The sequence below is a fragment of the Balaenoptera borealis genome, assembly GCF_965194805.1.
Source record: "Balaenoptera borealis genome assembly, chromosome: 1".
Classification (NCBI taxonomy): Eukaryota; Metazoa; Chordata; class Mammalia; order Artiodactyla; family Balaenopteridae; genus Balaenoptera; species Balaenoptera borealis.
In genome coordinates, this window is record NC_138860.1 from 33,756,611 (window position 1) to 33,779,863 (window position 23,253).

Here is a 23,253-nt window from a genome sequence, read left to right on the forward strand (position 1 = left end):
ACAGGGGAGGAGAACCTTTGGCTGGACAACACTGCAAGCTGGATCCAGAAGAGCCAACTGCAGCAGGAAGAGAAGGGCCTGGCAGAGAATGAGGGCTTTGGGCAGCTAGAGAAGGAATCTGTCTTTGGTGGGCCTGGTGAGCTGAGTGAGGTTGGAGACAATCTCAGAAGGTCAGGCTGGCCCAAGGAGGTGGAAGATTTGTGCCATTCGTGGCTTTCAATTGTCAGCTGTTGGCTGCAGGTCCTGGAATTCTTGAGCTTGTATTCAGGAGAGCTTGTGTTCAGGAGAGCTCTGTGTGCTGTCTCTGGTGTGTGTGGTCCTAACAGATGTTTCTGAGTAATGCAGAAGAATCTGTAAGTCATAGGCCTGTTCCATGGGCCAAGCCACTGGACGAGAGGGACAAAGGTTTTCATGTCAGCATTTGGATAGAGGAAAAATGTGGCAGAGGTTAGGTGGATGCTTTCCCTGATGCTGGAACCCTGGAGGGGAAAGAGATCGGGGTAGATGTGAACCTACAGGTCAAGCCCGTGACTGCCTTTCCTTCTCTCCCTCTTGAACCTGTACTATGTCCAGACTTGCAGGGCCTGGCCGTGGGACCTACCATTGTGTCCTTTGAAAACAGGAGCCCCTGATCCTCATGCTCAAGGACAAGGTGGGGGGAGGGAGAGTGACTGGTGTCCTGCTGTGATTAAGTGGTGAGTCTGAGTGGTCATTACCTCTTTCCCTTCCCTAGACTGTGAACCTGGTAGGCAGAAAGGGAAGACTGCCAACACGGTGGGAGGATGAGAGCATGGGTGACAGAGCATGGGCAGGAGTAGGCAGATGGGCAGGGAAGGTGTGGTGTCTAGCAGGGCGCTCAAGCCGCTCATTCTCAGCAGGCTCAGTGGGACAGTAAGGTGGAGGCTTTCTGAGAGATGCTCATCCCTGTGTCTTATCCCTCCCTGGCCACACACAACAAGGAGCTCGAGCAAGAGGGCTGCACTCAGGCCTAGTGGCCCACGTGCCCCAGCTTGTCCTTAAGTATCTTAGTGTTCAGGAAATGTGCAGTTCCTGGTGAGGAGCCCCCGGCTGCCCACCCACATTCTAGAATTGGGAGAATACACCCATCTCCTTGGGGTGAAGTGCTGATTCAGCTGAAAGAGGTCTAGTGTTTGCCACAGTGCTTGGGGCACAGTGGAGTAAACTGCAGCCCTTATTAGTCTCTAATTTATAGGAAGAGCATCGCCTTGGGGTCAGACACAGCTGAATTCAAATTCAGACTCTGCCCCTTAGCCAGGCTACGTGTCAGGCGCAGGTCATTTTTCTTCTTAAAACCTCAGCACCTCATGTGAAAATAGTGATGTCAGTGGCTATGTTTTGCAGAGTTATTGTGAGGTTGTGAGGACTGGTGATATAATATGTGAAGAGTTGTTTGTGTGTGTGTGTGTGTGTAATATATTTATATATAGAGAGAGAAAGATAAAGCAGGAGATCAAGCGAGCCTGTTGCTGGCCCTGCTCACCTTTTTTACCCTCCTCATCTTTTCTTTCTTCACTCTTTTCCCTCTGTTCTCTTCTCTCACTCCCTCTGCTTCAATTGATCCTTAAGAAGCCAAAGTAGAAGGAGAAGAAAAATGACAAGGAGGAGAAGGAAGGGTGGTATAGATTGAAAATCTGCGCATTTCGATGACTACAGTCAAGGCGGGATTGGCTCCAAGGAGCAGAAGCCACTGTGATGATGGTGGGCCTATTAAAGAAAAAACTATTCAATGACATTTGTTCAAGACTTTATCCAGGACCATCGTGATAGGCATAGGGACCACTGCAGTGGGATTCTTACAGCAGGGGAGAGAGATTAGGCTCAACTCCAAATACAGCATGGGCAAGTGGGAATTTACAGCCAAGGAGCTAAGTGGGGGTCAGTGGATGGAAAATTACTAACAGGGAACAAGGGGGTAATAGGAATTCTGGCTAAGCTGACCTAACAGGATTCCTGCTGAAGACAAGGCCAGGGTGATCAGACATCACCTGGGGGATGGGGGAGGATGAGGAAACTGATCAGATATCGAGGGTGATCAGATATCGAGGTCGGGGATTCTAGTTAAACTAACTTAGCAGGGTTCTTGCTAAAACTAGATTTTACAAGGAAGTGCACAGATGGCCCTAGGAGAAAGTTCAGGAGCCTGACTAATGTTTGGTCAAGCAAAGAATCTTTGTCAGGCCCCATTCAGGTAGATTTGAGGACTATATCTGTTGAGGGATGGCAGGCTTCCTGCGGAAGCCTCTGTCCCTCATTCTGCAGGCTGGGGCTATCAGTGAGTTCTTCGGGCTAAAGAGAAGTCCCCGTGAGGGAGAAAAGGAGCCTCCTCCTCAGCTCTCCCCTTCCCCCCCATCTGATGTCTGCTTCACAGAGAACACGAACATCTGAAAAAGGTGAGCAGGGCTGGAGGAAGCCATTGAGGGCAGCAGAAGAGAAGGGAGGAGGGAGCCGAGGGCAGAATGGAGGGGGAGGTGTGTAAACAGACATCCTGTTGCCCCATCAATCCTGAGTGGAGACCCTGGAGCAAATCTTCTCACTTCGAGGTAACCGAAGGGGAGCTGTAGCTGTAGAAACAGCTGGAAAAGGCCTGCAGGCTAAAGCAGCTACAGCAGCTCAAAGACAATGGTGAGAAGGTGAAGAGGCATCTCAAGGCTGGATACTGAGCTGGACATTGGTTGGGACACTGAAGGCTAGAAGTTTTGTTCAAAAGTGTATCTGTGGTACCTTTCAGTATTTGTGCCCACATTGGGCTCATCTGTAATTTGGATTCTTTTCCATTTATTTTATTTATGTCTTGTGGCTTTTGTTTTCTTAACATCATCTTATTAACAGATTTCCAGGTTTCTATAGCATCTTCACAGTTGAAGTCTTAATGTGACCTCTCCTCCCTTCCCCCTCCCTTTCCCTCTCTTTCCCTCTCTCCATCCCACCCCCATCCCCCTGAACCATCCCTCCCTTCTTTCCTTCCTACCTTCCTTCCTTCTTCTTTTCTCCCATATTAGTGAGTTACTACTACATTCCAGGCCCTGTTCTTGATGCTGGGGATACAATGGAGAACAAGAAAGTCCCTCTTGGGCAGCAGTCCCCAAACTTTTTGGCACCAGGGACGGGTTTCGTGGAAGACAATTTTTCCATGGACGGGGCTGGGGGATGGTTCAGGCGGTAATGCGAGCGATGGCGAGCGATAGGTAGTGGCAGGTGAAGCTTTGCTCGCTTGCCTGCCACTGACCTCCTGCTATGCGGCCCAGTTCCTAACAGGCCACCGACCAGTCCTTGTCCATGACCCAGGGTTTGGGGACCCCTGCTCTTGGGGACTTCCCTGGTGGTCTGGTGGCTAAGACTCCACGCTCCCAGTGCAGGGGGCCTGGGTTCAATCCCTGGTCAGGGAACTAGATCCCACATGTCACAACTAAGAGTTCGCAGCTCACAACTAAAGACCCCACATGCCACAACTAAAGATCCCACATGCCACAGCTAAAGATCCCGCATGCCGCAACTAAAAGATTCGGCATGCCGCAATGAAGATTCCGCAAGTGGCAACGAAGATCCTGTGTGCCGCAACTAAGACCTGGCACAGCCAAGTAAATAAATAAATAAATATTTTAAAAAAGAAAGTCCGTCTTAGAACTTATTTTCCAATGGCAGTTGATATAAAATAACATACAAAAACACAAGAGAATAAGTTAATACCAGAAAGAGGTAAGTGCATGGAAAACAAGATGGAAGACAATAAAATGAAAGGTGTCATTTTAAATTAGGTGGTAAGGAAATAACTCTATGAGGAATAACTCTGTGACATTTGAGCAGAAAAATGAATAACAAAATTTAATGAACTATACAAAGTTGGAGGGCTACAGAGAGGGCAAGGGAGATTGGATGTTCTAGGCAGTAGGAGCAGCAAAAGCTCTAAATGGGAACAAACTTGGCATGTTTATGAAACAAGAGAGTAAAGGTGGCTGAAGCCCAGAAAGCAAGGGAGAGAGTTTGAGGGTGAGGTAGGAAAAGAAGTTAGGATCAGCTTATGGGCTGTGAAGGCCAGGGTAAGGATTTTAGATTTTATTATTAGTGCAGTGAGAAAACACTGGAGCAGAGGAATAATATATTTAACTTATGTTATGAAAAGGTCACTGCCTGCTGGGTAGACAATAGGTCATAGAGGAGCCATAGAAGAAGCAGAGAGATGTACTGAAGAATTGTAGTGATACAGCAGAGATGGAGCAGAATAGATGGATTCAGGTTAGATTTTGGAGATTGAGTTAATACAATTTGCTTGTAATTTGGATATGGGTGTGCTGAGGAAGGGAGCATTGAGAATGATTCCTAGGTTTTGGCTTGGGCAGCTGAGTCCCTGATGGTGCCATTTACTGAGATGAGGGAGATGGGAAAGGAACAAGTTTGACAAAGAACTCAAGACTTCTGGTTTCCAGTCTGGTTTGTAAGACTTCTGGTTTGTAAGAAGCTTGGAAATTGCCACTCCATCCTAACAACAAGTAAAACACTGAACAGACTGAAAAATAAACAGATCAATCAGAGAAGTGAGGTCACAGAGCAAACCACTGCCCCTAAAATTGGAGAGAGAGATAGGCCAATACAGAGCAGAAACCTGCAGGAGCCAGTGCCAGGGTATGAAAACCTGAACTGTAACTGACGAATTGCTGGAGGCTCAGTGTGGACAAGTCTGAGAGCTAGAAACTCCAGGGGGACCCAGTCATAGGGGACCCCCACACTTTTATGAGTTTTACCTCCAGTAGCTTGGCCATCTCTCACAGTAAATATTGAAGAAAAATCCCCTCTTGCTTCCAGCAGGGGTGGGGGAAAAGGAACCATTTTGAGCTATGCCAGAACATTCTGTTCTTCTTAACAAGGCTTGCCCTAAAGAGAAGTTATTTTACCAGAGTTTAAACTATTGGGGTTTGTTTTTTAGAGCCCAACCAACCTGGGGGAAGGGAAATACCCAACTCCAGCCCACTCTAGCCATCCTGTGCCACCTAAGGGATGGCTAGGGGAGGACTGAGAAGCACATGCGAATTTCACAGTCCAGCGGCACAGGCTCATTAAAAGACTGACACCTAATCACAGGACTACAGAACAGTTCCTCTCCCCACACCACATCATCACACTACTAAAGGCCTATTTACCATAGTTCCTTTTACCCAGTATATCATGTCTTCATCAGACAAAAATTGAGGGAATTTGTTGCCAGTAGACCTACCTTTCAAGAAATGTTAAAAAAAAGTTCTTCAGAGAGAAGGAAAATGATATAGGTCAGACATTCAGACTTATAGTATGAAAAAAAAAGAGCACCAGAGAAGGAATAGTGAAGTTAAATAAAAAGTTTTATTTATCTCATTTTTAATTGATCTCACAATAACAGTTTCTTCAAAATAATAATAGCAATCATTTATTCAACTATATATTCTTATGTATGTATAAATATATGTATATATAATTTATATGTTTACGTATAATTGAAATAAATGACAGCAATGATATAAGGAATGAGAGGAAGGAATAAGGATTATTTTGCTATTATAAGGTACTTGTATTACCCATGAAGCAGTACAGCTGACCCAAGGGTTAGGGGTGCTGATCCTCCATGCAGTTGAAAATCTGCATATAACTTTACAGTCCGCCCTCCATATGTATGCAGATCTGCATCCATGGATTCAACTACTGTGGATCATGTAGTACTGTAGTATGTATTTATTGAAAAAAATCCACATATAAATGGACCCGTGTAGTCCAAACCCATGTTGTTCAAAGGTCAACTGTATAGTGTTACTTGAAGGTAGACTTAGATTATTTATAAACATATATTGCAAACTCTAGGAAACCCACTAAAAAAACTTTTTTTAAAGAAATATAACTGATATGATAAAAAAGGAAAGAAAATGGAATCGCTTCTTGGCCTTTTGGCTAAGATCATGTGTAGGAAAGAAAATGGAATAATATAAAATGTTCATTTAAAACCACAAAAGGCAGAAAAAGAGTGGAAGACAAAAATAGGAACAAAGAACAGGGCAACCAATAGAAAACTGTAACAAATTAGGTAGATACTAATCCAACTATACCCATAATCACTTAAATATCAATGATCTAAATATACCAATTAAAAGACAGATATTGTCAAAATGGATCAAAAAAGAAAAAAAACCCAACTATATGTTGTCTACAAGAAACCCACTTTAAGTACAAAGACACATATAGTTTAAAGTAAGTGGATAGACAAAGATATACCATGCTAATACTAATCAAAGAAAGCAAGAGTAGCTATTTTAATTTCAGATGAGCAGATTTCAGAGCAAAGGAAGTTATCAAATATAAAGAGGGGCATTCCATAATGACAATAGGGTCAATTCTCCAAGAAGACATAATAATCTTTAATGTGTATCTGCCCAACAACAGAGTGTAAAAATACACAAGGCAAAACCAGATAGAACTGCAAGGAGAAATAGATGAATCTGCTATTATAGTTGGAGACTTCAACACCCTTCTACCAGAAATGGACGGATCCAACAGGCAGAAAATCAGTAAGAACACAGTTGAACTCAACAGCATATCAATCAACTAGGTATAATTGACATCTGTAGACTACTTCATCCAACAACAGCAGAGTACATATTCTTCTCAAGCTCACAGGGAACATTCGCCAAGATAGACCACTTTCTGCGCCATAAAACACACCTTAACATATTGAAAAGAATAGAAATCATATGCTTGCTCTTAGACCATGATAGACTTAAACTAGGAATCAATAACAGAAAGGTAGCAGGAAAATCCTCAAATACTTAGAGATTAAACAACACACTTCTAAATAACACATGGGTCAAAGAAGAAACCTCAAGGGAAATTTTAAAATATTTTGAACTGAAAAAATATGATTTATCAAAATTTGTGGGATACAGCAAAGCAACTGTCATGGTTAATTTTATAATATGTCAACTTGACTAGGTTAAGGGATGCCCAGAGAGCTGGTGAAACACTATTTCTGGCTGTGTCTGTGAGGGTGTTTCTGGAATAGATTAGCATTTGAATTGGTGAACTGAGTAAAGCAGATGGACCTCCCCAAAGTGGGTGAGCATCATCCAATCTACTGAGGGCCTGAATAGAACAAAAAGGCAGAAGAAGAGTGAATTCATTCTCTGTTTAAGCTGGGATATCCATCTTCTCCTGCCCTCAGACATTGGAACTCCTGGTTCTTAGGCCTTCAGGCTCAGACCAGGGCTTATGCCATGGCCCCTACCTGGTCCTCAGGCCTTTGGACTCTGGCTGAATTATATCACCAGCTTTCCTGGTTCTCTAGCTTGCAGATGGAAGACTGTGGGACTTCTTGGTCTCCATAATCACGTGAGCCAATTCCTATAATAAATCTCTCTAAAAATATATGTTCTGCTTTTCTGGAGAACCCTGACTAGTACAGCAGTGCTTAGAGGAAAATTCATAGCATTGAATGTATATATCAGAAAAGAAAAAGGATCTAAAACCAGTCATCTAAGCCACCTTAAGAAGCTAGAAAAAGAAGAGCAAATTAAATCCAAAGTAAGCATAAGGAAAGAAATAATAAAAATATAGAATCAGAAATAAATTACATTGAAAACAGGAAATCAACAAAACCAAAAGCTGGTTCTTTGAAAAAATCAGTAAAATTGATAAGCTTCTAGCTAGGCTAACTAAGAAAAGAAGAGAGAAGACACAAATTACTAATAGCAGAAATGAAAGAGGGGACATGACTACAGATCACATAGACATTAAAAGGATAATAAAGGAATATTATGAACAACTCTATGCCCACAAATCTGATAACCTTGATGAAATGGACCAATTCCTTGAAATACACACTTTGCCAAAACTCACACAAGAAGAAACAGATAATCTGAATCGGTCTGTGTCTATTAAAGAAATTGAATCAATAATTAATAACCTTTCAAAATAGCAAGCACCATGCTCATACTGGTTCACCGGTGAATTCTGCTAAACATTTAAGGAAGAAATTATATCATTTTTCTACAATCTTTTCCAGGAGATAGAAGCAGAGGGACTGCTTCCCAACTTATTCAACCAGGGCATTTCCCTAATACCAAAACCAGGCAAAGACATTACAAGAAAAGAAGACAACGGATCAATATTTCTCATGAACATAGATGCAAAAATTGTCAACAAAATATTAGCACCAACAATGTCTGTAAAGAATTAATTAATTAATTAATTATAGAATTATACCATGATTTAGTGGGATTTATCCCACATATTCAAGGCTGGTTCAACATTTGAAAATCAATTAATGTGCAGTCATCCTTCAGTATCCATGGGGTATTGGTCCTAGGACTTGCCACGGGCACAAAAACCCTCGGTTGCACAAGTCCCATAATCGACCCTCTGTATCCACGGGTTCTGTATCTGTGGATTCAGTCAACTGCAAGTTATTTTGTGGATATGGACAAATTGATTCTAAAGTTTATATGGAGAGGCAAAAGACCCAGAACAGCCAACACAATACTGAAGGAAAAGAACCAAGTCAGAGGATTGACACTACCTGACTTCAAGACTTACTATAAATGTACACTAATCAGGACAGTGTAATATTAGTGAAAGAATAGATAAATAGACCCACATGAATATTGTCAACTGATCTCCGAAAAGGAGCAAAGGCAATACAATGGAGAAAAGATAGTCTTTTCAACAAATGGTACTGGAACAGCTGGACATCCACATGCAAAAAAATGAATTTAGACTCAGACCTTATACCTTCACAAAAGTTAACTCAAAATGGATCACAGAAACTAAATGTAAAATGCAAAATTATAAAATTCCTGGAATATAACATTTTCCTAGGAGAAAATTTAGATGACCTTGGGTATGGTGATGACTTTTAGATACAACACCAAAGCCATGATCCATGAAAAAGAGAAAAGAACTCTTAAAACTCAACCTGATTAAAAAATGGGCAAGGGATTTCCCTGGTGGTCCAGTGGGTAAGACTCTGCTCCCAATGCAGGTGCCCACGTTCGATCCCTTGTCAGGGAATTAGATCCCACACTCATGCCACTACTACGAAGCCCACATGCCACAACTAAAAAAAGATCCCGCATGTCACAACTAAGAAGCCTGCACGCCGCAACTAAAAGAAGATCCCGCATGCCGCAACTAAGACACGGTGCAGCCAAATAAATAATAAAATAAAATAATAAATAAAAAATAAATACTTTTTAAAATGGGCAAAAGATCTGAACAGACACCTCACCAAAGAAGATATACAGATGGCAGATAAGCATATGAAAAGATGCACCACATCATATGTCATCAGGGAAATGCAAATTAAAACAATAAGAGATACCACTACACACCAGAAAATTGACAACACCAAATGCTGATGAGGATATGAAGCAACAGGAACTCTTATCCATTGCTAGTGGGAATGCAAAATGGTACAGTCATTTGTTTTTTGTTTTTTAAAAAATATTTATTATTTATTTATTTAGGCTGTGCCAGATCTTCGTTGTGGCATGTGGGATCTTTGGTTGTGGCATGTGGACTTCTTAGTTGCAGCATGCATGTGGAATCTAGTTCCCCAACCAGGGATTGAACCCAGGCCCCCTACATTGGGAGCGTGAGGTCTTACCCACTGGACAACCAGGGAAGTCCCAGTGCAGTCCCAGTCACTTTGCAAGACAGTTTGGTGGTTTCTTACAAAACTAAACATATTCTTAGGGTACAGACCAGTAATCATGCTCCTTGATATTTATCCAAAGGAACTGAGAACTTATGTTCACACAAAAACCTCCACACAGATGTTTATAGAAGATTCATTGACAATTGCCAAAACTTGGAAGCAACCAAGACATCCTTTAGTAGGTGAGTGGATAAATAAACATTGTCTGGTACATCCAAACAATGGAATACTATTTAGTGCTAAAATGAAATGAGCTATCAAGCCATGAAAAGACACGGAGGGAACCTAAACACATATTACTAGGTAAAAGAAGCCAACGTGAAGAGACTACTCACTGTATGATTCCAACTTTATGACATTCTGGAAAAGGCAAAACAGTGGAGACAGTGCAAAGATCAGTGTTTGCCAGGGGTTGGGGGAAGGGCAGGATGAATGGAGCACAGAGGATTTTTAAAGCAATGAAGCTATTCTGATACTATAATGATGGATACATGACATTATATATTTGTCAAAATCCATAGAATATACAACACAGGAGTGAACCCTAAGGTAAACTATGGACTTTGAGTGATAATGATGTGTCACTGTATGTTTACCAATTGTAACAAAAGTACCGCTCTGGTGGGGATGTTGATAATGGAGGAGGCTATGCCTGTGTGGGGGCAGGGGGATGTGTGGGAAATTCCTGTACCTTTTGTTCAATATTGCTGTGAACCTAAAAACACCTAAAAAAATTTTAATACACTTTTTAAAAAGTGTATTAAAAATTAATAAAGATATTCACTTCTGACTTAAAAAGAAACTGGGTTCTGGCCTGGCATGAGGTGGACTTCAGATTCCATTTACAGAGCACTGAGGGTGGAGATATTGGGGAATAAACTTTTCTTCTTCCTCCTATAAAGATTTATTGCCAAACAGAACAGTTGTTCTCTTTTTGGAAGCACCCATAGCTTGAACTCTGACTTCTCTAACAAGTTATCTAACTTTCCTTAAAAAAAAAAAAAAAGGCCCTGTTGGACTAGGGGATAGAGAGGGTAAACAGAAAAAACTGGGTAAGGGAAAAAACTGCATTGAAAATCCCATCAGGTTTTTGTCTAATGTTCCTAAAGGGCTTTAATTTGAACTTCATCAAGAATATTAGCATCCAGTCCACAAAAGATGATCAAAATAATTAGAATTGGAAAGTCAGAGAATTGAGAAGAAACCAACCTGTTCTTTTCATATGGTTTTTCTTTGTTGCTTTTTCCTTTATGCAATGTTTTCCTGTTTTTGAAGAGGAGCAACTGTGGATTTTCTTTATCAAAGTGATTTTGAATGGCTGGGTTTGGTTTTAGAAATCGTTTTGTAAGTCTTTTCAGTTTGAAATGATACTTCCTTCCCTAACCGCTTCCAACACAAATGGGGTTTGAACATTCTCTGTTGTTAAGGAGTGGAATTAGTTAGGACCCTTGTAATCAACAGAAATGTTTTGGGATAGCACAAGCAAAAGGGTTGTCTTTGGGACTTTCCTGGTGGCCCAGTGGTTAAGACTCTGTGCTTCCAATGCAGGGGACGTGGGTTTGATCCCTGGTCAGGGAACTAAGATCCCACATGCCATGTGGCCAAAAAAAAAAAGGTTGTCTTTTATAAAGGTCCAAGGCTACTTAACAGAATGAGAGGAATTTAATGCAACATGTTCTGGAAACAAGTTGGATGCAGAGAGCATTATCTTTGACTTGTTCCTGAACCTCTTCTTTATTATTCAATCTGCAGCCAACTACCATGGTTTAGGAGCCAACGGCCCTGTAATACAAATCTATTCTCGTCAATAGATGTATCAGACTATGGAGGCCAATTAGTTCCTACTTCAAATTCTTAGGAAAGGAGTCTAACTGGGTTCAGTTTGGATCAGGGTCTTACCCATAGAGCAATCAACTGTGGCGGGGAGACAGGGTGCACCACGTGCATGGGGTTCTCTTTCTGCAAACTTGTGGTTGATGAGTAGATGCAAACTAGACTAGCTGTGTAATTTGTGGGGCCCTGTGCAAAATGAAAATGCAGGGCTCCCTTGTTCAAAGATTAAGACTTTCAAGATGGCAACAGCAGGACATTAAACCAAGTGTGGGGCCCTTCTAAGTGTGGGGTCCTATGTGACTGCACAAGTCTCATGCCCTGAAGCTGCTCCACGCTCTGGTCCTAGAGGAAGAGCCTCCAAAAGGAGTTTCTAGACTCCATATGTTGGAACTAGAACCAGTGTTTCCTGTTTTTTGGAAATCGTAACTTTAGATTGACTTATGTTTTCCACCATTTTTCTAGTTCCTTATCGCCTCTTCAGATCCAGTAACTTTATGTGGAATTGCTTGAATGTAAGTTAGTTGTATTTTTAAAAGTCTTTCGTCCTTTCCTTTTATTGTTAGGCAATGATCTTCTGGAAGGTTGTGCAAAATTTGATTCGGGTTAACCACCTTCATGAGAAGAGTTGAAGGAGAAGATAATGTCCTTTTTCTTTCTTTGGCTGTGCTGCCCAGCATGTGGGATCTTAGTTCCCCGACCAGGGATCAAACCCGTGCCCCCTGCAGTGGAAGGGCGAGTCTTAACCACTGGACGGCCAGGGAAGTCCCTGTTCTTTTTCTTTTTAACTTTTTATCTTGAATTAATTTTAGACTTACAGAAAAGTTGCAAAGATAGGCTTAAGAGTTTCCATATATCTCTCCTCCATCTTCCCCTAATGTTACCATCTTACATAACTACAGTACAATTATCAGAACCCAAAAAAATTAACATTGGTGCAATACTACTAACTAAAGGCCTTTTTTGAATTTTACCAGTTTTTCTACTAATGGCTTTTTCTTTTTCGAGGATCCTCTCCAGGATCCCACATTGCATTTAGTTATTTCTCCTTAGTCTTGTGCAGTCTGTAAAAGCTCCTTAGTCTTTCCTTGTCTTTCATGACTGACTTTTTTGAAGAGTACTGGTCAGTTATTCTGTCAAATGTCCCTCAATTTGAGTTTGTCTGATGTTTTAGAATAGCTAGACTGAATATTACAGGTATGATGTGTGTCCTCAGTGAATTATATCACAGGTTCATGATGTTATGTATCTTATTACGGGTGATATTGACATTTATTACTTAAGGTGGTTTATACTGGGTTTCTCACTGTAAAATTACTATCTTTTCCTTTATAGTTAATAAATATCTTGTGGGAGATATTTTGAGACTATGCAAACTCTGTTTCTTCTCAAACTTCTGCCCACTAATTTTAGCACTCATTAAAGGAACTTGTCTGCAACAATTACTAGTGTTTACCTAATGGTGATATTTTCTATAGTTCTTTTTGTCTTTAGGCTTATAGTATCCCATCAAGATGCTGTTTCCCAGAATTCATCTTAGTTCTTTTCCTCCCATCCTTTTAAGTGTAGTTATGTTATTGCTTTACAGTAGGTTCATTTGTTAGTATTTTTATTCCATTTGGGTTCTCTCCACATCCTAGTTGGTTTTAGTTGTTTGTTTATTTTTGGGGTATGTGATACACCACTATGGTTCTAAGGGTCAAAGCAATACAAAAATATACACAAGATGGCGTACTAGGAGGACGCAGAATTCGCGTCTCTTCACAACTAGGGCACCTACCAGGCACCAGTGGGGGACCACGGACACCTAAGGGGACAGGAGGAACCCCCAGCCACCAGGTAGGACGTGGGGCATGAGGGGAGTGAAGGGGGAGGAGAAATGGAGGCAGGACGGGACTGGCGCCCCTGAGGGGCAGCTGGGGGAGGGGAAGGGATCCCACGCCCGAAGGGGAAAACTGGGGAACAACTGGGAGGGCAGAGGATCAACAGGGAGCATGGCCAGCTTTCCCCTGCCCACTTGGGCCCCCAGGAACCTCTGCTGAGATCCCAGGCCTGATCCTCTGCCCACCAAGGCCCCCTCCAGATGCACGGGTCTTGAGGGAGTGGGAGGGGGGGAAGGGGGAGCAAAAGTAAAGGCCGGACCTCCAGGACCAGCACCCCTGAGGGGTGGCTGGGGGATGGGGAGGTGTTCTGACACCAAGTGGGACCCTCCCCCCCATGGTTAGGGGTCCAGCAGCGACGGGGGGAGGCCCTCGGGGAGATGGTGGGGGAGAGGCACGAAGGAATGGAAGGGAACGCGGCCAGCGCTTTCCCTGTCCACTTAGGCACTGGGGAGCCTCTTGGGCTCCCAGGCCTATTCCCCTGCCCTCAGAGCCTCCCTCTTACTGCTCAGAACCCAAGCCCTGCCCCTACCCCGCATCCAGACCTCTACACTTGGAGACCCCAACGTGCTGGGCCTAAACCCCACCAACACACCCTCACTCAAGGCCCTACCTCCAATCTCCAGAACTCCTCACTCCAGACGCCCTCCTTTTGACGTGCTGCCTCTCCCCTTCCGCCGCAGGTCCTAAGCAGAAGCACCGCCCCACGCTTGAACGTCGCCCGGCCTAGGCCCCGCCCCATGCTCAAACGTCACCCCCCACACACCTAGGTCCTGCCCCACCACAAACCCCACCCCTGCCTAAATTCCACGCCCGCCTAAACTCCGCCCCCATAGCCAAGGCTTTTCTTTTTTTTTCCTTTTTTCCTCTTTTAGATTGGGGTTCTGTTTTACCTTGTTGATTCATTGTTGTTGATTCTTTTATATTTTTATTTTTCCTAATAAATATTTTTCTAATTTTATTTTATTCTTTATACTTTGTTACTGTTCTCTCCTTTTGGCTTGTTCCACCACCCCCCTTTTTTTCTTTTTTCTGTTGTGGTTTTATTTTACCTTGTTGTAGTTGTTTCAATTATAGTTTTATTTTTCCTAATATATACTTTTTATCTTTCTAATTTAATTTTGTTTTTTATTCTTTGATATTGTACCGCTGCTTTTTTTCTTTCTTTCTTTCTTTCTTTTTTTTTTTTCTTTTTTTTTTTACTGCGCTACAAAGCTTGTGGGATCTTGGTTCCCAGGCTGGAAGGTCAGCCCCGAGCTCCTGTGGTGGGAGCTCCGAGTCCTCCCAGAGGTCCTCATCTTAGCACCAGGACCTAGCTCTATCCAACTGCCTGCAAACTCCAGTGCTGGACGCCTCAGGCCAAACAACCAGTAAGATAGGAATACAGCACCACCCATCAAAAAAAAGAAACGACAAAAAAATATGTTACAGATGAAGGAGCAAGGTAAAAACCTGCAAGACTAAATAAATGAAGAGGAAATAGGCAACCTACCTGAAAAAGAATTCAGAGTAATCATAGTAAAGATGATCCAAGATCTTGGAAACAGAATGGAGAAAATACAAGAAACATTTAACAAGGATCTAGAAGAACTAAAGAGCAAACAAACAGTGATGAACAACACAATTACTGAAATTAAAAATACTCTAGAAAGAATCAATAGCAGAATAACTGAGGCAGAAGAATGGATAAGTGACCTGGAAGATAAAATGGTGGAAATAACTGCCAGGGAGCAGAATAAACAAAAAAGGAATGAAAAGAATTGAGGACAGTCTCAGAGATCTCTGGGACAATATTAAACGCCCCAACATTCGAATTATAGCGGTCCAGAAGAAGAAGAGAAAAAGAAAGGGTCTGAGAAAATATTTGAAGACATTATAGTCAAAAACTTCCCTAACATGGAAAAGGAAATAGTCAATCAAGTCCAGGAAGCACAGAGAGTACCATACAGGATAAACCCAAAGAGAAACATGCCGAGACACATATTAATCAAACTATCAAAAATTAAATACAAAAAAAAATATTAAAGGCAGCAAGGGAAAAGCAACAAATAACATACAAGGGAATCCCCATAAGGTTAACAGCTGATTTTTCAGCAGAAACTCTGCAAGCCAGAAGGGAGGGGCAGGACATATTTAAAGTGATGAAAGGGAAAAAACTACAACCAAGATTACTCTACCCAGCAAGGATCTCATTCAGATTTGATGGAGAAATTAAAACCTTTACATATAAGCAAAAGTTAAGAGAATTCAGCACCACCAAACCAGCTTTACAACAAATGCTAAAGGAACTTCTCTGGGCAGGAAACACGAGAGAAGGAAAAGACCTACAAAAACAAACTGAAAACAATTAAGAAAATGGTAATAGGAACATACATATTGATAATTACCTTAAATGTAAATGGATTAAATGCTCCAACCAAAAGACATAGACAGGTTGAATGGATACAAAAACAAGACCCGTACATATGCTGTCTACAAGAGACCCACTTCAGACCTAGGGACACATACAGACTGAAAGTGAGGGGATGGAAAAAGATATTCCATGCAAATGGAAATCAAAAGAAAGCTGGAGTAGCAATTCTCATATCAGACAAAATAGACTTTAAAATAAAGACTATTACAAGAGACAAAGAAGGACACTACATAACGATCAAGGGATCAATCCAAGAAGAAGATATAACAATTGTAAATATTTATGCACCCAACATAGGAGCACCTCAACACATAAGGCAAATGCTAACAGCCATAAAAGGGGAAATTGACAGTAACACAATAATAGTAGGGGACTTTAACACTCCACTTTCACCAATGGACAGATCATCCAAAATGAAAATAAAACACAAGCTTTAAATGACACATTAGACAAGATGGACTGAATTGATATTTATAGGACATTCCATCCAAAAACAACAGAATACACTTTCTTCTCAAGTGCTCATGGAACATTCTCCAGGATAGACCATATCTTGGGTCACAAATCAAGCCTTGGTAAATTTAAGAAAATCGAAATCATATCACTTATCTTTTCCGACCACAACACTATGAGACTAGATATCAATTACAGTAAAAAATACAAACACACGGAGGCTAAACAATACACTACTAAATAACCTATAGATCACTGAAGAAATCAAAGAGGAAATGAAAAAATAGCTAGAAACAAATGACAATGAAAACACGATGACCCAAAACCTATCGGATGCAGCAAAAGCAGGTCTAAGAGGGAAGTTTATAGCAATACAATCCTACTTCAAGAAACAAGAAAAATCTCAAATAAACAACCTAACCTTACACCTAAAGCAATTAGAGAAAGAAGAACCAAAAAAAACCCAAAGTTAGCAGAAGGAAAGAAATCATAAAGATCAGATCAGAAATAAATGAAAAAGAAATGAAGGAAACAATAGCAAAAATCAATAAAACTAAAAGCTGGTTCTTTGAGAAGATAATTAAAATTGATAAACCATTAGCCAGACACATCAAGAAAAAAAGGGAGAAGACTCAAATGAACAGAATTAGAAATGAAAAAAGAGAAGTAACAACTGACACTGCAGAAATACAAAGGATCATGAGAGATTACTACAAGCAACTATATGCCAATAAAATGGACAACCTGGAAGAAATGGACAAATTCTTAGAAAAGCACAACCTTCTGAGAGTGAACCAGGAAGAAATAGAAAATATAAACAGACCAATCACAAGCACTGAAATTGAGACTGTGATTAAAAATCTTCCAATAAGCAAAGGTCCAGGACCAGATGTCTTCACAGGCGAATTCTATCAAACATTTAGAGAAGAGCTAACACCTATCCTTTTCAAACTCTTCCAAAATATAGCAGAGGAAGGAACACTCCCAAACTCATTCTACGAGGCCACCATCACCCTGATACCAAAACAAGACAAAGATGTCACCGAAAAAGAAAACTACAGGCCAATATCTCTGAAGAACATAGATGCAAAAATCCTCAACAAAATACGAGCAAACAGAATCCAACAGCACATTAAAAGGATCATACACCATGATCAAGTGGGGTTTATCCCAGGAATGCAAGGATTTTTCAATATATGCAAATCAATCAATGTGATACACCATATTAACAAATTGAAGGAGAAAAACCATATGATCATCTCAGTATATGCAGAAAAAGCTTTTGACAAAATTCAACACCCATTTATGATAAAACCTCTCCAGAAAGCAGGCATAGAGGGAACCTACCTCAACATAATAAAGGCCATACATGACAAACCTACAGCAAACAACATTCTCAATGGTGAAAAACTGAAAGCATTTCCTCTAGGATCAGGAACAAGACAAGGATGTCCACTCTCACCACTATTATTCAACATAGTTTTGGAAGTTTTAGCCACAACAATCAGAGAAGAAAAAGAAATAAAAGGAATCCAAATCAGAAAAGAAGAAGTAAAACTGCCACTGTTTTCAGATAACATGATACTATACATAGAGAATCCTAAAGATGCTACCAGAAAACTACTAGAGCTAATCAATAAATTTGGTAGAGTAGCAGGATAGAAAATTAATGCACAGAAATCTCTTACATTCCTATACACTAATGATGAAAAATCTGAAAGAGAAATTAAGGAAACACTCCCATTTACCACTGCAACAAAAAGAATAAAATACCTAGGAATAAACCTACCTAAGGAGACAAAAGACCTGTATGCAGAAAACTGTAAGACACTGATGAAAGAAATTAAAGATGATGCCAACAGATGGAGAGATATACCATATTCTTGGATTGGAAGAATCAACATTGTGAAAATGATGATTCTGAAATACTACCCAAAGCAATCTACAGATTCAATGCAAACCCTATCAAACTACCAATGGCATTTTTCACAGAACTAGAACAAAAAATTTCAAAATTTGTATGGAAACACAAAAGAACCCGAATAGCCAAAGCAATATTGAGAAAGAAAAATGGAGCTGGAAGAATCAGGCTCCCTGACTTCAGACTATACTACAAAGCTAAGTAATCAAGACAGTATGGTACTGGCACAAAAACAGAAATATAGATCAATGGAACAGGATAGAAAGCCCAGAGATAAATCCACGCACAAATGGTCACCTTATCTTTGATAAAGGAGGCAAGAATACACAGTGGAGAAAAGACAGCCTCTTCAATAAGTGGTGCTGGGAAAACTGGACAGCTACATGTAAAAGAATGAAATTAGAACACTTCCTAACACCATACACAAAAATAAACTCAACATGAATTAAAGACCTAAATGTAAGGCCAGACACTATAAAACTCTTAGAGGAAAACGTAGGCAGAACACTCTATGACATAAATCACAGCAAGATCCTTTTTTGACCCACCTCCTAGAGAAATGGAAAGAAAACCAAAAATGAACAAATGGGACCTAATGAAACTTAAAAGCCTTTGCACAGCAAAGGAAACCATAAAAAAGACAAAAAGAGAACCCTCAGAATGGGAGAAAATATTTGCAAACGAGGCAACTGACACAGGATTAATCTCCAAAATATACAAGCAGCTCATGCAGCTCAATATCAAAAAAACAAAAAACCCAATCCCAAAATGGGCAGAAGACCTAAATAGACATTTCTCCAAAGAAGATATACAGATTGCCAACAAACACATGACAAGATGCTCAACATCACTAATCATTACAGAAATGCAAATCAAAACTACAATGAGGTATCACCTCACACCAGTCAGAATGGCCATCATCAAAAAATCTACAAACAATAAATGCTAGAGAGGGTGTGGAGAAAAGGGAACCCTCTTGCACTGTTGGTGGGAATGTAAATTAATACAGCCACTATGGAGAACAGTATGGAGGTTCCTTAAAAAACTAAAAATAGAACTACCATATGACCCAGCAATCCCACTACTGGGCATATACCCTGAGAAAACCATAATTCAAAAAGAGTCATGCACCCCAATGTTCAATGCAGCACTATTTACAGTAGCCAGGACATGGAAGCAACCTAAGTGTCCATCGACAGATGAATGGATAAAGAAGATGTGGCACATTTATACAATGGAATATTATTCAGCCATAAAAAGAAATGAAACTGAGTTATTTGTAGTGAGGTGGACAGACCTACAGTCTGTCACACAGAGTGAAGTAAGTCAGACAGAGAAAAATACCGTATGCTAAACATATTTATGGAATCTAAAAAAAAAAAAGGTTCTGATGAACCTAGGGGCAGGACAGGAATAAAGACACAGACATATAGAATGGACTTGTGAACACATGGTGGGGGAAGGGTAAACTGGGACAAAGTGAGAGAGTGGCATGGACATAAATACACTACCAAATGTAAAATAGATAGCTAGTGGGAAGCAGCTGTGTAGCATAGGGAAATCAGCTTTGTGCTTTGTGAGCACCTAGAGGGGTGGGATAAGGAGGGTGGGAGGGGGGCGCAAGAAGGGGATATGGGGATATATGTATGCATATAGCTGATTCACTTTGTTATACAGCTGAAACTAACACAACATTATAAAGCAATTATACTCCAATAAAGATGTTAAAAAATATATACAGTATCACTACCTCGTCATCCCTGTTACCCCATTCTCGTTTACCCCCCCTTTTTTCCATTCATTTCACACCTGCTTCCTATAGGTAACCAGTCTCCTTAGTTTCTGATTTATCTTTTCTGTATTTCTTTTGCACATATGGGCAAATGCAGTATGTTTTCTTATATTCCTTTCTTTCTTAGGCCAGCATTGTATAGATAAATCTTTTGTGCTTTGCATTTTTCTTTTAGCAGTATGTCTTGGCAACCACTTTATATCAATTCACAGAGTTCTTCCTTGTTTTTTAAAATAGCTGCTGAGTATGCCATTGTATTATATACCATAAACGTATGAACACTTAGGTTGTTTCCAATATTTTGCAATTACAAACAGTACTGCAATGAATAACCTGTGTATGTGTATTTTTCCATTGTTGGAGGTGTACATTCAAGTGAATAGCACAGATCTTTCTTCGCCTCCAATTCTTCTTTTCTCCAGGGAACCAAGAGCTATGCTGATGTTACTGCCCATATAATGTTTTCTTTCTTAGCTCTAACTTTGAAGTCTGTAATCTCTGGCAATAAGCACAGATTGTGGTCAAGTGTACACTTCCTGAGAAAGCCTTCACCCCCTGTCTCAGCCAATAATTTGGGTGGCACCCCCAGCCTTGTACTACAGTAGTGGTTTTCAACCTTGTCTGAACATTAGAATCACCTAGGAGCTTTTAAAATACCATGCCTAGGAATGCTCTAGGTAGATTCTGCAATTAATGCAGGATCTCTGGGTGTGGGACCCAGGCACCTATATTATTTTGAAGCGCCACAGAAAGTCCAACGTGTGGCTAAAGTTGAGAACCACTGGTTATATCTTTGAAATGCTACAATAATCTCCTGGCCCTCACCATACTGCCTGTGATTTGAGCCAGCTGCAGGAGTGTATCCTAGCTGATTGGGAGGTGCTCCACTCAGAGAATTCCTGATTTTTACATGGAGAAGAGGTAAATACCTGCTGGCCTAATTTCAGGAGGATCTGTAAAAGTCTTTAATGAAACAGAAGTTCAGCCTAGCTAAAAAAAGTTCTTTCTCACATAGAATCTGAATGACAGGTACAAGTTGCTTCAGGGCGAGAAGGAAGAATATTAAATTTCCCTTTCTCCCCTTCAACACACAAATATGGGTACCTTCCTTTGTAGTTGGTAGTATTAATAAGACTTTGTAGGGAATTCCCTGGTGGTCCAGTGGTTGGGACCTCGCACTTCCACTGCAGGGTGCATGGGTTCGATCCCTGAATGGGGAACTAGGATCCTGCATGTCGCATGGCGCAGCCAAAAAAAAAAAAAAAAAAAGACTTTGTAAAGCAAAAGTCGACCAATAACACTGTTTATCATCAAATCAAAGATGCCACAAGTTATAAGACACATGATTATCTTATCTTAGTGATTCTTAGCACTAAGAAACAAACCCACTGCTAAATATGAGATATAATCAAATGTAAGATATATCCTTATTTCATAGATTTTTAAATGTGGAAAAGTGTACATATTAGAATTGATGAAATACAGTAGATCTTTAGACTAGACTTCTTCTTTGAACTCCATGCTTGTAGGATCACTTGAATTTCTCACAGGCTCCTTAAACCCAACTTGTCCCAGTGGGGTACTCTTCATCTACATTGCCAAAGCTATTCCTTTTCCTGCATTCTCTACTTTGGCAAATGGAACCACCAAACTAGAAACATGGGAGTCACACCAGCCTCCTGACCTTCTAATACTTTCCACATGCAAAAGGTCTTTCCCATTCAGTCAGTTCTGTCTGGTACCTCTCTCTTGAATACATTGCCTAGGTCTTCCTCATCTCTACAAGATTACTATAGTAATCTCCTAACTGCTTTCCACCCCTCTAATCAAGCCCTGCTCCACACTGTCCTTGTTTTCTTTCTTTAAGCATCAATCTGATCATATTATTCCTTGCTTAAAAATCAAACAAGATGAATACGCCATCCAAAAAATAGAGGATATGAACCGGTCACCTCACAGAAGAGAAAAATACACACTTATACATGTGAAAAGCTGATCATCCTTATTAGGAAATAAATGTAACAATGACATTTTTTCACCCACCCAGTTGGCAGTGTTTGAGAGAACTGATAATAACGAATGATTACAAAGGTGTGCAGAAATACTCCTACATACCATCGTTGGTAGTACAATATTTTAGATGCATTTTGGCCATGTTTTGGATATGTGAAGGAATGCAAACTGCCTGTTAAAAACCAAAATTCAACCGAGTAAGTTTGAAGATCTAATTGGCATTATTAAACTAGATGGGCAGCATTCCATCTTGTAAACAGAAGGGCACTCTGAGGGAAGTACAAAATGGAAGCTTTTTATAGGAAGAAGGGTAGGGTAAGGGAGCTATTAGCAAAAGAAAAGAAAGGATTATTTTTAGGTCAACAGACCTTCTTTCTGGGAGGAAGGGAAAGGCAAGGGTTTTATCATGCAGATTGCCCCTTCTGGGGGGTGTTGGGTGGTAAGCAGAGGTGGAGAGGGCCCAGGAGACATATTACCTCGTTGGTGCTGAAAATTCCAGACTAGCCAATAAAGATTACATTTCTGGTGAAGGTTGAAACTGCATTTAGATCAGGTATTAGATCTAGATCTGGTATCACGGGCTTTAGCACAAGTGACGCCATTTTGGGCCTGTGGTTTTCTCTTTAACATGTCTAATTTCTCTGAGCCTCAATTACTGCACTTGGTCAAATGGGGCCAGTAGCTACCCTAATGTTCTCAAGGAAGTGAGATAATTTTTTTCTTTTTTAAATAAATTTATTTATTTATCTTTGGCTGCATTGGGTCTGTGTTGCTGCGCATGGGCTTTCTCTAGTTGCAGCGAGCGGGGGCTACTCTTCCTCGCGGTGCGCGGGCTTCTCGTTGCGGTGGCTTCTCTTGTTGCGGAGCATGGGCTCTAGGTGCGTGGGCTTCAGTAGTTGTGGCACGCAGGCTCAGTAGTTGTGGCACACGGGCTTAGTTGCTCTGCGGCACGTGGGATCTTCCCGGACCCGGGCTTGAACCCGTGTCCACTGCATTGGCAGGCGGATTAACCACTGTACCACCAGGTAAGTCTGGAAGTGAGATCATTTAGGGGAAAGTAGTAACAGCTAACATTTACTGGGCACTTGCTGTTCTAAGCATTTCATATGTGTTCACTCATTTAACCTTCACAATAACCCTGTAAGCACTACCCCCATTTTACATATAAGAAAACTGAGACACAGAGGATAAAATACTGCCCAAGGGGTGAAGTTAGTACTAAGAGAAGAGCTGGGATTACTGGCTACATAAGAGGCCACGTAA

The 23,253-nt window shown here is 40.9% G+C and overlaps 1 protein-coding gene across 1 annotated transcript in view; it reads right to left on the minus strand.

Annotated features, from left to right (window-relative positions):
* The window catches only part of LOC309631073 (protein kinase C zeta type-like), a 33,252-nt gene that overhangs the window by 9,396 nt on the left and 603 nt on the right, over window positions 1-23,253 (minus strand). The window contains exon 2 of the transcript XR_014246053.1: window positions 14,012-23,021. The gene's annotated coding sequence lies outside the window, so the exon portion shown is untranslated. The remainder of the gene's footprint in view (window positions 1-14,011; window positions 23,022-23,253) is intronic.